Source organism: Tursiops truncatus, chromosome 16, assembly GCF_011762595.2.
Source record: "Tursiops truncatus isolate mTurTru1 chromosome 16, mTurTru1.mat.Y, whole genome shotgun sequence".
Classification (NCBI taxonomy): Eukaryota; Metazoa; Chordata; class Mammalia; order Artiodactyla; family Delphinidae; genus Tursiops; species Tursiops truncatus.
This window is the reverse complement of record NC_047049.1, coordinates 30,035,357-30,048,232: the sequence shown is the minus strand read 5'-3', so window position 1 is coordinate 30,048,232 and position 12,876 is coordinate 30,035,357.

Sequence of the window (12,876 nt, the reverse complement as noted above, 5' to 3'; positions counted from 1 at the left end):
AGAAGCCCGCGCACCGCAATGAAGAGTAGCCCCCTCTTGCGGCAACTAGAGAAAAAAACCCGTGCACGGCAAGGAAGACCCAATGCAGCCAAAAGTAAAAAATAAAGTAAAAAAAAAAAAAAAAAAAAGGAAGGGAAATCTGACACATATGAGAACATGGATGAACCTTAAGGACAGTATGCTAAGTGAAATAAACCAGTCAGAAAAGAATAAATATTGCATGATTCCACTTATATGAAGTACCTAAAGTAGTCAAATTCATAGGGACAAAAAGTAAGACAGAAAGCGGCTGGGGGAGCGGAGGAATGGGGGTTGTTTAATGGGTATGGAATTTCAGTTTGGGATGATGAAAACGTTCTGGAGATGGATTGTGGTGATGGTTGCACAACAATGTGAATGTACTTAATGCTACTGATCTGTACACTTAAAATGGCTAAAATGGTAAATTTTGTGCTATGTATAATTTATCACAATGAAAGAAGAAGCGCCAGTTGCCTGGAAAAAGGAAAAAAAAAAGACAGACAATAACAAGTGTTGGCAAAGATGTGGAGAAACTGGAGCCCTTATACATTGCTGATGGGAATGTGAAATACTGCAACAGTTTGGCAGTTCCTCCAAAAGTTAAACATGGCCTTAGCATATGACCCAGCAATTCCACTCCTGGGCATATAACCAAGAGAACTGAAAGCACATATCCATACAAACACTTGCACAAAAATATTCATAGCAACATTATTCATAGCAGCCAAAAAACAGAAACAACCCAAATGTCCATCAACTGGTGAATGAATAAACAAAATATGGTATATCCATACATGGAATGTTATTTAGCCTTAAAAAGGAACGAAGTACTGATACATGCTGCAACATGGATAAAACTTGAGAGCATTGGGCTCAATGGAAGAAGCCAGACACAAAAAGCCACGTGTTATATAATGCCATTTATATAAAATGTCCAGAATAGGCAAATCCATAGAGACAGGAAGTAGATTTCCAGGGGATGGGGGAAGGGAAGCAGGGCATGAGGAATGACTGCTTAATGGGTATAGGTTTTCTTTTTGGGGTGGTGGAAATGTTCTGGAATTAGTGGTGACAGTTGTAAAACACTGAATTGTGTGCTTTAAAAAGGTGACTTTGGGGCTTCCCTGGTGGCGCAGTGGTTGAGAGTCCGCCTGCTGATGCAGGGGACACGGGTTCGTGCCCCGGTCCGGCAAGATCCCACATGCCGCGGAGCGGCTGGGCCCCTGAGCCTGCACGTCCGGAGCCTGTGCTCAACAATGGGAGAGGCCGCAACAGTGAGAGGCCCTCGTACCGCAAAAAAAAAAAAAAAAAAAAGGTGACTTTGGGGAATTCCCTGGCGGTCCAGTGGTTAGGACACCGTGCTTTCAGTGCTGAGGGCCCAGGTTCAATCCCTGGTCTGGGAACTAAGATCTAACAAGCTGCAGGGTGAAGAAAGAAAGAAAAGAAAGGAAGAAAGGAAGAGAGAAAGAAAGAAGGAAAGAAAGAAGGAAAGAAGGAAGGAAAGAAAGAAGGAAGGAAAGAAGGAAGGAAAGAAAGAAAGGAAACAGTCTGGCAGTTTCTTATGAGGTTAAACATAAACTTAGCGTATGACCCAGGAATTCCAATCCTAAGACTCTATCAAGAGACATGGAAACAAGTCCATAAAAAGGCTTGGGCCTGAATGTTCCTAGAAGCGTTAGTCATAATAACCCAAAGGTGGAAACAATCCAAATGGCTATCAACTGGTGAATGGATAAACACAATGTGTGTATACCCATACACTGGAATACTATTCAGCAATAAAAAGAAATGAACTACTGAATCATGCTAAAACATGGAGGAACCTCAAAAACACTATGTTAAGTCAAAGAAGAACTATGTTAAGCCAGATGCAAAACACTACATATGACTTGATTCCATTTATGTGAAATATCCAGAAGAGGCAAACTTACAGAGACAGAAAGCAGACCAGCCCGGGGCTGTGGATGGGAGCAGAGAGTAACAACAAAGGGGCACAAGGGAAGTGTTGGGGGTGATGGCAATGTTCTAAAACTGGAGGTTGGTGATAAATTATATTAAAAATCATAGAACTGGGGCTTCCCTGGTGGTGCAGTGGTTGAGAGTCCGCCTGCCGATGCAGAGGACACGGGTTCGTGCCCCGGTCCGGGAAGATCCCACATGCCGCGGAGCAGCTAGGCCCATGAGCCATGGCCGCTGAGCCTGCGCGTCCAGAGCCTGTGCTCCGCAACGGGAGAGGCCACAACAGTGAGAGGCCCGCGTACTGAAAAAAAAAAAAAATCATAGAACTGTACATTTACAGTGGGTGAATTTTATGGTATATAAATTATATATCAACAAAGCAGTTAAACGTTGCTTTAAGGAAATTTATTGTCAATAAAGGAAAACTCTAGAGCTGTGGTTCCCAGCCACACAGGGCTATTCAGAACTTGAAATGTAGCTAGTCTGAATTGAGATGTGCTGTTTAGTGTAAAATACACTCTGGATGGGCTTCCCTGGTGGCACAGTGGTTAAGAATCCGCCTGCCAATTCAGGGGACACGGGTTCGAGCCCTGGTCCAGGAAGGTCCCACATGCTGCAGAGCAACTAAGCCTGTGTGCCACAACTACTGAGCCTGCGCTCTAGAGCCCTCATGCCACAACTACTGAGCCCACGTGCCACAACTACTGAAGCCTGTGCACCTAGAGCCCATGCTCTGCAACAAGAGAAGCCACCACAATGAGAAGCCTGTGCACTGCAGCGAAGAGCAGCCCTTGCTCGCCACGATTAGAGAAAGCCTGCACGCAGCAACGAAGACCCAACGCAGCCAAAAAAAACACAAAAAAACACACTGGATTTCATAGACTTAGCATCAATAACAGAATGTAAGCTATTCATTAATAATTGTTTACATTATTACATGTTAAATGATAATATTTGGATATATTAGGTTAAATAAAATATATTACTAAAATTAATTTCACCTTTTTTCTTTTTAAACGTGGCTACTAGAAAATTTTCATAGGTGACTTGCATTATATTTCTATTGGTCAGTGCTGCTCTAGAAGCAGGTCTAGCTTCAGATGAACCTTGATCTAGCAGCTTAAAAATGTCACTAAAGGCCTGATTTCTTTCCAGTTTGCTCTTCCATGGCGTTGGTTTCATCCTGTAGCTAGCTACACTCAGTGTTGCAGCCAGCAACTCTTAGAGGGACATGCTTCTTCATCCAAGAGTAGAGAGTCTGGGTATCAGAATCTTTCCCAGAAGGTCTGGGATTCATGCATTGGACTGACTTAGTTCACATGCTCACCCCTGGGTCAATCTTGTGGACAGGAGGAGAGACTCCATCGATAGTTCACATGCCCTACTCCTACAGCTGGTGATAGAGTCGACTTCTCCAGTATCACATTTTTACCAGAACTGAAATCAAGAATGTACGGAAGGGAAAAGAATGGAATGAATGCTGGGGAAGCAACCAAGAAATCTCCACATTGAGAAAGAGACCACAACAACACAGTGTGATGAGTGAAGTCATAGAGGTATAAACAGATTGCCTGTGGTCTGTTCTTGCTATTGTTTCTTTTTCTTACTCATACCTTGTCTCCTAGTATGCAAGGTTATCATTGATTGAATACTGGACATTGTATTTGAAAAATTATTTATACAAATAATTTGGGAGCTAGGATGATGTCATCCTCCACATAGGATTTTTGTTTGTTTCTATCAAATTCCTGGGAACCCTAGGAGTCTGGAAACACCTTACTCCAAATCCTAGCCTCAAGATTCCCTGGGCCACCCAGACAACTTGATGGTAATTTCCAAGTGTATGTGACATACCTTAGATTTATCCTTAGTCCCAGTTTGTAGTCCGTTAGGGTCCCAGCTTAAGGTGTGTGTATAATTTATTTGGGTCTCCACTCTTGGTGATTCCTAAACTCAAACTTTTGTCTCCTTAACCTCATGAGGCCCCTAAAAGTGCATTTCAGCCTCACAACAGACTCTTTGTAATTTGCACCACCACGCATCCACCCAAACAAAAGTTTCCCTTTTGCTGGGCTCTCTGAGTCCTATCTACTCCTGAGGCTTGGTCAGGTAATTCCTCACTATACTGTTAGCTTTTTGTTACTTTTTAAAAGTTATGTCTTTTTACACCAAAGTGGGAAAGTGATGGTGTGATGAATTGGGAGATTGGGATTGACATATATACACTAATATGTATAAAATGGATAACTAATAAGAACCTGCTGTATATAAAAATAAAATTCAAAAAAGTTTTGTCTTTTTAAATGTTTCATCCTACTTCCTTTATTTTTAGCAATAAAGTACTTTTTAAAAATAAATTTACTTATTTAGATCTTCGTTGCTGCGCATGGGCTTTCTTTAGTTGCAGCAAGGGGGGGGTTGCTACTCTTCCCTGCGGTGTGCGGGCTTCTCATTGCGGTGGCTTCTCTTGTGGAGCACCGGCTTTAGGAGTGCAGGTTCAGTAGTTGTGGCTCACAGGCACTAGAGCACAGGCTCAGTAGCTGTGGCACATGGGCTTAGCTGCTCCTCGGCATGTGGGGTCTTCCCGGACCAGGGCTCAAACCCATGTCCCCTGCATTGGCAAGTGGATTCTTAACCACTGCGCCCCCAGGGATGCCCAATAAAGTACTTTTAAATTAAGGTATATACGTTGTTTTTTTCAGACATAATGATATTGCACACTTAGACTACAACATAGCATAAACATAACTTTTATGCACTGGGAAACCAAAAATTTCATGTTACTTCCCCCCACTCCCCTTTTTCTCTGACCCCACCGCATAGCTTGTGGGATCTCAGCTCCCCGACCAGGGATTGAACCCTGGCCCTTGGCAGTGAAAGCGTGGAGTCCTAACCGCAGGACAGCCAGGGAATTTCCCTGTGTTACTCCCTTTATTGTAGTAGTATTTGCTTTATTGTGGTGGTCTGGAACCAAACCTGAAATATCTCCAAGGTATGCCTATAATGTTCTTGACAGAGTTTGAAGTCAGGGTCATGCTAGTCTCATAAAATGGGTTGGGGGCTTCCCTGGTGGCGCAGTGGTTGAGAGTCCGCCTGCTGATGCAGAGGACACGTGTTCGTGCCCGGTCTGGGAGGATCCCACATGCCGCGGAGCGGCTGGGCCCATGAGCCATGGCCGCTGAGCCTGCGCGTCCGGAGCCTGTGCTCCGCAACGGGAGAGGCCACAATAGTGAGAGGCCCGCGTACGGAAAAAAAAAAAAAAAAAAAAAAAAAAAAAAGGGTTGGAACGTTCCCTTTTATCTACCGTAGGAAGGAATTTGTGCAAGATTGATGTAATTTTATTTTTAAATATTTGCTGGTGAAGCCATCTGGACCAGGAGTTTTCTTTGTGGAGTTCCAACTTTTTAAATAGTTATAAAGCTATTCAGAATTTTTTTTGCAATTCAAAATTTTTATAGATTATACTCCATTTAAAGTTATTATAAAACTGACCATATTCCCTGTGCTGTACAATATGTCCTTGTAGCTCATTTATCTTATACACGGCATCCTACTTTTTTTAGTTGAACGTCAGAGAATTTTGGACTGAATTGCTACAGAACTCCTCACCAATGACCTTCGTATTACTAAATCCAATAATCCTCACCTTACTTGAACTTTCAGCAGATTTGATGCAGCTAATAACCTCTTTTTCCTTGAAATGTTATCTTCACTTAGGATACCATGTTCTCCTGTTTTGTGTTTTATTTTGTTTTGTCTTGTTTTTTTCTACCTCACTGGCTGTTCTTATCTGCCCTTAATGTTGGAGTGTTCCAAGCTTAGCCTTAGATGTGTTTTCTCTATCTATACTCACCCACTTGTTGATATCCAGTTTATTTGCTTGAAAACAGACAGACACACACATGTTCCCAAATGAATACACCTACCCTGGGAGCTCTCCTCTGAGTTCCAGATTCATATATCTAGTTGCTCTAGCAGCTGCATCTCCATTTGGACGTCTAATAGCCATCTCAAACTCAATTGTCTAAAACTGAACTCCTGACTCTCCAGCTCCCAAATGCTTCATCTGTAGTCCTTCCCATCTCAGTTGATGGCCACTCCAGATCATGTGATCCCTATGTTCACCGTCTTCCAATGGCTCCCCTTTCCACTGCAAGGAAAATGTCAAAGTCCTTACAGTGGCATATAAGACACTACGCCAGCTCATCTCCCTTACTCTCAACTCCAACCACTTTTCTTTGAATAACCCGAGCACATGCCTACCTCAGGGCCTTTGCTCTTGCTACTTCCTCCATCTAGAGGAGTTAGCTAAAGCCTCAATTATTCAAGTCCTTAATCAATTTAAAGTTAATTGCCCAATTTAAAGTTGAAATCACCCCTCCTTCCCTTCCAATACTCCCTGTCCCCTTTTCTGCTTTATAATTCTCTGTAACACTTATCGCCAGCTAACATACTTCAATTCCATATTTATTTTTTGGGTTACCTCACTGAGGCTAGGAGTTCTCTTTGTTTTGTTCTTTGATGTATCCCTAGTGCCTAGGACAGTGCCAGACATATAGGGAGCAATGATAAAAAAAGGATTGAATGATGGAATGGATGAAATATGTCCAGGCCTCGTGGTCCAGAAAACAAGGGGCCCAGCTTCCCTCTACTGTGGCTGAAGATCCCTCCACGAACAGCACTGAACTTCATGTGGCAGTTTTCATACCACCTAGAGCCATTTCTCACCATCTCCACCACTGACGCCACCACTCCCCACCCCAGCGTAATGCACCGTCCCCTCTTGTCTGGATTGTTAACAGCAACTTCCCAGCAGGTCTGCTCATTTCCTCTTTTTTTAAAAAAATTTATTTTATTTTTGGCTGCGTTGGGTCTTTGTCGCTGTGTGCGGGCTTTCTCTAGTTGCAGGGAGCAGGGCCTACGTTTTGTTGCAGTGCGTGGGCTGCTTATTGCGGTGGCTTCTCTTGTTGCGGAGCACATGCTCTAGGTGCGCGGGCTTCAGTAGTTGCGGCACGTGGGCTCAGTAGTTGTGGCTCTCAGGCTCTAGTGCGCAGGCTCAGTAGTTGTGGCGCACGGGCTTAGCTGCTCCCTGGCATGTGGGATCTTCCCGGACCAGGGCTCAAACCCATGTCCCCTGCACTGGCAGGCGGATTCTTAACCACTGCGCCACCAGGGAAGTCCCCGTGTGCTTTATATTTATTTTGTCTGTCCCCTCCTCATAAACTTTGTGAAGGCAAAGTTCCTGTCTGCTTTGCGTACTACTGTATCTCCCACGCTTCCCAAAATGTTTTTGTAGAGGGAAGGAAGGAAGTCCTTTGTTCAGAGTAAATGCACAGTGCAGGTGTATGAAGAAAATGATGGAAAGGAAGAAAGAAAAGACTTGCAGGCTGACTCCACCCCTCCTTGAAAGGGTACAAGGAAGAGGAATGAATACCCAGCAAGCAGCGCTGTCCCACCCCACCCCACCACACCCCACCCCACCCCTCCCGGCCCTCCCAGCCCTCAAGAACGTCAGTCATGGTACAGCTCCACCCTCCCCTCACCAAGTACAAAGAAACTTCCTCTGCAATTAGTTTTAGTCTGAGTTGCAGGGCTTTGGGGGTGAAGAGCCTGCAAGATGACTTATGGGAAGAACAGACTCTGGTGTCCCAATCGCACGCGGTGTTTTGAAATTCACAGCCAAGCCTCTTTGCAACACCGTGCTCACCCGGGGCTAAGCTACTTCTGTTTCGGGCAGTGTGGGCTTGAACTCTGGAGGCCTGGGTGCTCCCTAATGCCACCTGCTTAATGTTGCCTTTGGGGTCTCAGCTGTAAAGTGGGAATCACGACGGTAATCACCTTAACATGAGGAGGCTTGTAACTGTCCTCTGTACCTGCACAGGAGATTTGAATCTGGCAACTGTGGATCGGGTGTGACTATGTCCCTGTGTGAAGTCCCAAGGGAGGGGATCCATGTGATTCCCTCTAATGACCCTCCAGTGGAGAGGGAGGGGCTTTCTTCAAAACAAATACTAGCTGTCAGCTTTGCTCGCTGATTACTACTTGTTTTGGAGGTGTACGCACCTACTCGGAAGGAGTTGAACTAGCTGCCGGAATGATTAAGGAAGGCATTTTTCAATAAGTATTATCACACAACGATCCGATCAATACAGGCACACAGGCGACCGTGTAAAGTGTAAAATCTGCTCGGGTAACACTGTGCCTCGTCATTTTTTTGAGCATACTTACAACGGAGGGCTGGTCCCGGGGTTATTGGCTGTTATTCAGGCTCAGTTGCCTCAAGTCCAAGATCTACGGCATAGCGACCATTCTGGTGCAAAGCAAGACTTTTCAAGATCTTGCAAGACCTACAGAGGAGCCATAAGGACTGTATGGACTATTCCTGGCATGGTTCACAAATCCATCTGCCTGTCAGCGGCGCCTCAGGTCCTCTCTGAAATTCTGGCCTAAACTTGTATCAGCTCTGTAATTGGTACCTATGGACCTACAGGGTGACATCCCTGGAATCTGGAAATCAAGCTGCCCTCTAGAAGTCAAACCCTGCAGGTCCACACAAGATGGACAGGATAAGTTATCTGCACAAGGCCCCAGAGGGAACAGGACACCTCCCTGCTTGGGCTTGGAAATGCGATCCAGGCATGCCTGCATGTGAAGAAAGCAGGAGCCAAATGAAATCTCAGAAAAGCTTCTGGACAGCAGGTAAGTGGCTCCAAAGAACCCAGAAGGTACCACAGACCTTAGGCCTGTTCTGCAACAGTAACCAGAACAGAGAGGGACCCAGTGGGCAAGATATATCCCATACACCAAGGACAGCCATCCTACCACAGTGACATTACTAACATATCACTCACGTGATTCCCTTTGCCCAGGTTCATGCTCACTAAAGCCTCTGATTTTGACTCCCTTTGCAGGGGACCGCATGAATGGAGCAGTCACCATGACACCAAGTCTCTGGCCCTGTAGCACTTATATTTCTCATTACAAATTAATAAATGGCAAATTTGACTAGGCCTCTTGTGAGATTATTTTTTCTCCTCTGAACACGATCGACTCTGATTTTAGGTTTGCAAAGCTGATATCCAGACCTCACCCGGGGATGTGCACGCAGCCTGCACATGCAGTGGCAGGCCACCACACCTTCACCTACTTTCTTAATCAATACTTACAGACTACTGACCACAGCCCCAAATGGGAGAAAACCTTCCTGCACTGCAACCCTGGGCCTGGATGACTCAGCCAGCCTCTAACAACCTGGTAAATATATTGTTTCTTTCTTTTTAAAACATATTTATTTATTTTGGTTGCGCCGGGTCTCAGTTGTGGCATGGAGGATCTAGTTCCCCAACCAGGGATCGAAACTAGGCCCCCTTCATTAGGAGCCTGGTAAATATTTCTAATGGCAGCAGTGACATTAAGCGCAATTTCAGGAAATGGCGAGCCAGCTTACACTGCCCCAAATCAGGGTGCTTTTCTGGAGTACAGTCATCTACCCAATCATAATAATGTACACCAAAAAATAGAACAAAGAGCTGTCGTCATGTCATTTTCTAAATGTTGCTTTGCACATGATCCAGCATCTAGTGGCATTAAACTCCTGCATACATCAAGGAGCAACATACTTATGGACTCAAAGATCCTTTCTAAGTAAACCGAGCTACATCTACTGGGCAGATGTTTAAGCCAGGACATTGAAAACATGTTTATGGGGTTTATACATCAGTAGGTTAAAAATTTTGTGATAGCCAAGTGCAAATTTAGAATATAATCTTGTAATTTAAAACTCTATTTTTTATCCAAAAAAGCCCTGTGTATAGAAAAAGGAAACAGGGATGAAATATATAGGATTAACAGTGAGAATCTGGTGGAAGGATTCTAGCCCATTTTTCACTTTTCTGTTTTTTTTTCAAACGTTCTGTGAAACTTTATTTTTATTTATTTATGTTTTTGGCCATGCTGCGCGGCTTGTGGGATCTCAGTTCCACGACCATGGATTGAACCCAGGCCCTCAGCAGTGAAAGCGTGGAATCCTAACCACTGGACCGCCAGGGAATTCCCAAATCTTCGTTAATTTTAAGTAAAATACAGAATACATTCTAATTTTCTAAGTTACCTTTTGAAGAAACGTATGCAACCAAGATGAATGAAAACAGAGACTACTTAAACGTCTTAAGTAATTTTCCCACTTGTTGCAAACAACAGAGAAAACACAGGATCAAACATGTGGACTGAGGCAGGCTTGCAAATGAGCCAAAGACCTAGTAAGACAGCCAATGCCAGGAATGAACTGTGGGGACAGCCACCATCAGGCCTGCTGACGCCATCTTGAGAAGCAACATTTCCCAAGAAGGGGGAGGGTTGGCTTAACCTGACCCACCTGTGTCCAGAAGTGTCATGATGATGGGGGACACGAGCAGATTGCCTTTGCAAATCCCCAGCATGATGCCAAATCCTCGGCCAGCACAAGGGTTGCTGTTTTGGTGCAGCCAGGGCGGGTACGCTTTGTCTTCCATTTCTGAGGATGGACCCCAGAAAAGAAAGCCTGAAGTCTCAGATTCTGACACTGTCAAAAGCATAACGAAATTAAAGTAGTAAATCTGGATCTTGTTGGAGGCTCTCCACCATTCTAGTTGCCCTGAAATCAAATGAGTCTCGCGCTGATGAATACGCCCAATTCCCCTCCATCCCACTGTAGAAACAAAAGCGGCACTGACTTTCCTAACAGATGTTTCAAGCACCTGCAAGTTTCTGGAGCAGATTAATTCTTGCCTTTGCATCAAGATAATTTGCATTTGAAACCTACTTCCCAAAGGATATGGAGTTCAACACATCACTAACACAAACCTTTCTAGGTCACCCGCCCCTCCCACCTTTGAAAGAAACAAAGCTCCTCGGAAAATACGCCATAGTAAGCAAGTTGCTTCAAAATTTTAAGACATCGATCCTGGGCAGTTGGCTCCCACCCATACTTATTTTACATGAAGCTTCCTACTGCATGTGCTTACATTTCCTGAGAAAAGGAACAGGAAAGGGCTGGGCTAGCTTAACTTGACCTACCTTGTGTCCAGAAGTGTAACGACAGGGGGTCATGGTTGCACCACCTTTGCAAGTCTAATAGCCACCTCTTTTGACTTTTTTTTTTTTTGACTTTTCTTGCTTGCTCTCAAATTTCAGACTTTCTGTGAACAAGGCATGTCAACAGCGCCACCTCTGGGCGGAGTGTGGTTCCTCTCAGCTTCCTAGCCCAAAATCAGCAGGAGAAAATGCCCTAATTTGGGGGCAATTGATCAAGCTGACTTGTGTCCCCTTAGAGGATGAGTGGAATGGTGCACAGGGCCTCCTGGGAGCCATTTCAAATGGGGAGATTTTGAGATAATAAAAATTATCAATCCAGTGCCGGGGACAAGCATACCTGGGGGTGCGGTTCTTTGCTTCTTGATTCCTGCCGGGAAAGCACACACAAGGGGTTCCCTGGGCTGATGGGACAAATGACCTTAGGAGCAATGGGAGCTCTGCACCAATCCCTTCTCTGCTCCAGACCAACAAAAGCTGGACAGCAGGAATCACATTGCTCTTTGTACCACAACTTGTCTGGGAAAAAAGAGAATGTGAAGATCAGGAAGTTGGGTGATCAGGCTGCACTTGACACACAGAGGGGCTCAGTAAACAGTCCGTTGAATCAGTGAACAAAGCTGCTGGGAGGAACTTGTGCCCTGGGGCAGCCAGTGCTGCAGCTCTCAGCCGGCTGTCTCCCCTTTTTATTTTTATTTAAAAAAAAATTTATTTTTGGCTGCATTGGGTTTTCGCTGCTGCACGCAGGCTTTCTCTAGTTGCGGTGAGCAGGGGCTACTCTTTGTTGCGGTGCACGGGCTTCTCACTGTGGTGGCTTCCCTTGCTGCGGAGCACGGGCTCTAGGCACGCGGGCTTCAGTAGTTGTGGTGCATGGGCTCAGTAATTGTGCTTGCAGGCTCTAGAGCCCAGGCTCAGTAGTTGTGGCGCACAGGCATGTGGGAGCTTCCCAGACCAGGGCTCGAACCCGTGTCCCCTGCACTGACAGGCGGATTCTTAACCACTGCGCCACCAGGGATGTCCTGCCTCCCCTTTTCAGTCCAAGTTCCTGGTGCTCAACCACAGCTCCACAGACCAGCCCCAGAGCATTCACTGCCCCTTCTGGTGCTACAAACATCACCTTCTAACTGGGACTGTGAAGTCAGGGAGACCTCCTGACACAGGTGGGTCAAGATCCAAAGGGCATAAAGAAGCTGTGGCACATATATACAATGGAATATTACTCAGCCATAAAAAGAAATGAAATTGAGTTATCTGTAGTGAGGTGGATGAACCCAGAGTCTGTCATACAAAGTGAAGTAAGTCAGAAAGAGAAAAACAAATACCGTATGCTAACACATATATACGGAATCTAAAAACAAAACAAAAAAATGGTTCTGAAGAACCTAGAGGCAGGACAGGAATAAAGACACAGATGTAGAGAATGGAATTGAGGACACCAGGAGGCGGAATCATAAGCTGGGATGAAGTGAGAGAGTGGCATGGACATATATACACTACCAAATGTAAAACCGATAGCTAGTGGGAAGCAGCCGCATAGCACAGGGAGATCAGCTCAGTGCTTTGTGACCACCTAGAGGGGTGGGATAGGGAGGCGGGGAGGGAGACGCAAGAGGGAGGGGATATGCGGATATATGTATAGGTGTAGCTGATTCACTTTGTTATACAGCAGAAACTAACACACCACTGTAAAGCAATTATACTCCAATAAAGATGTTAAAAGATACAAAGGGCAAGATCCAAAGCCTGACCCAGGGCTATCACGCTACGCACCCCCGACAGCATGCTGGGACAGGAGAGCAAGTGGTCAAGCCACTGTTGCCAATGACC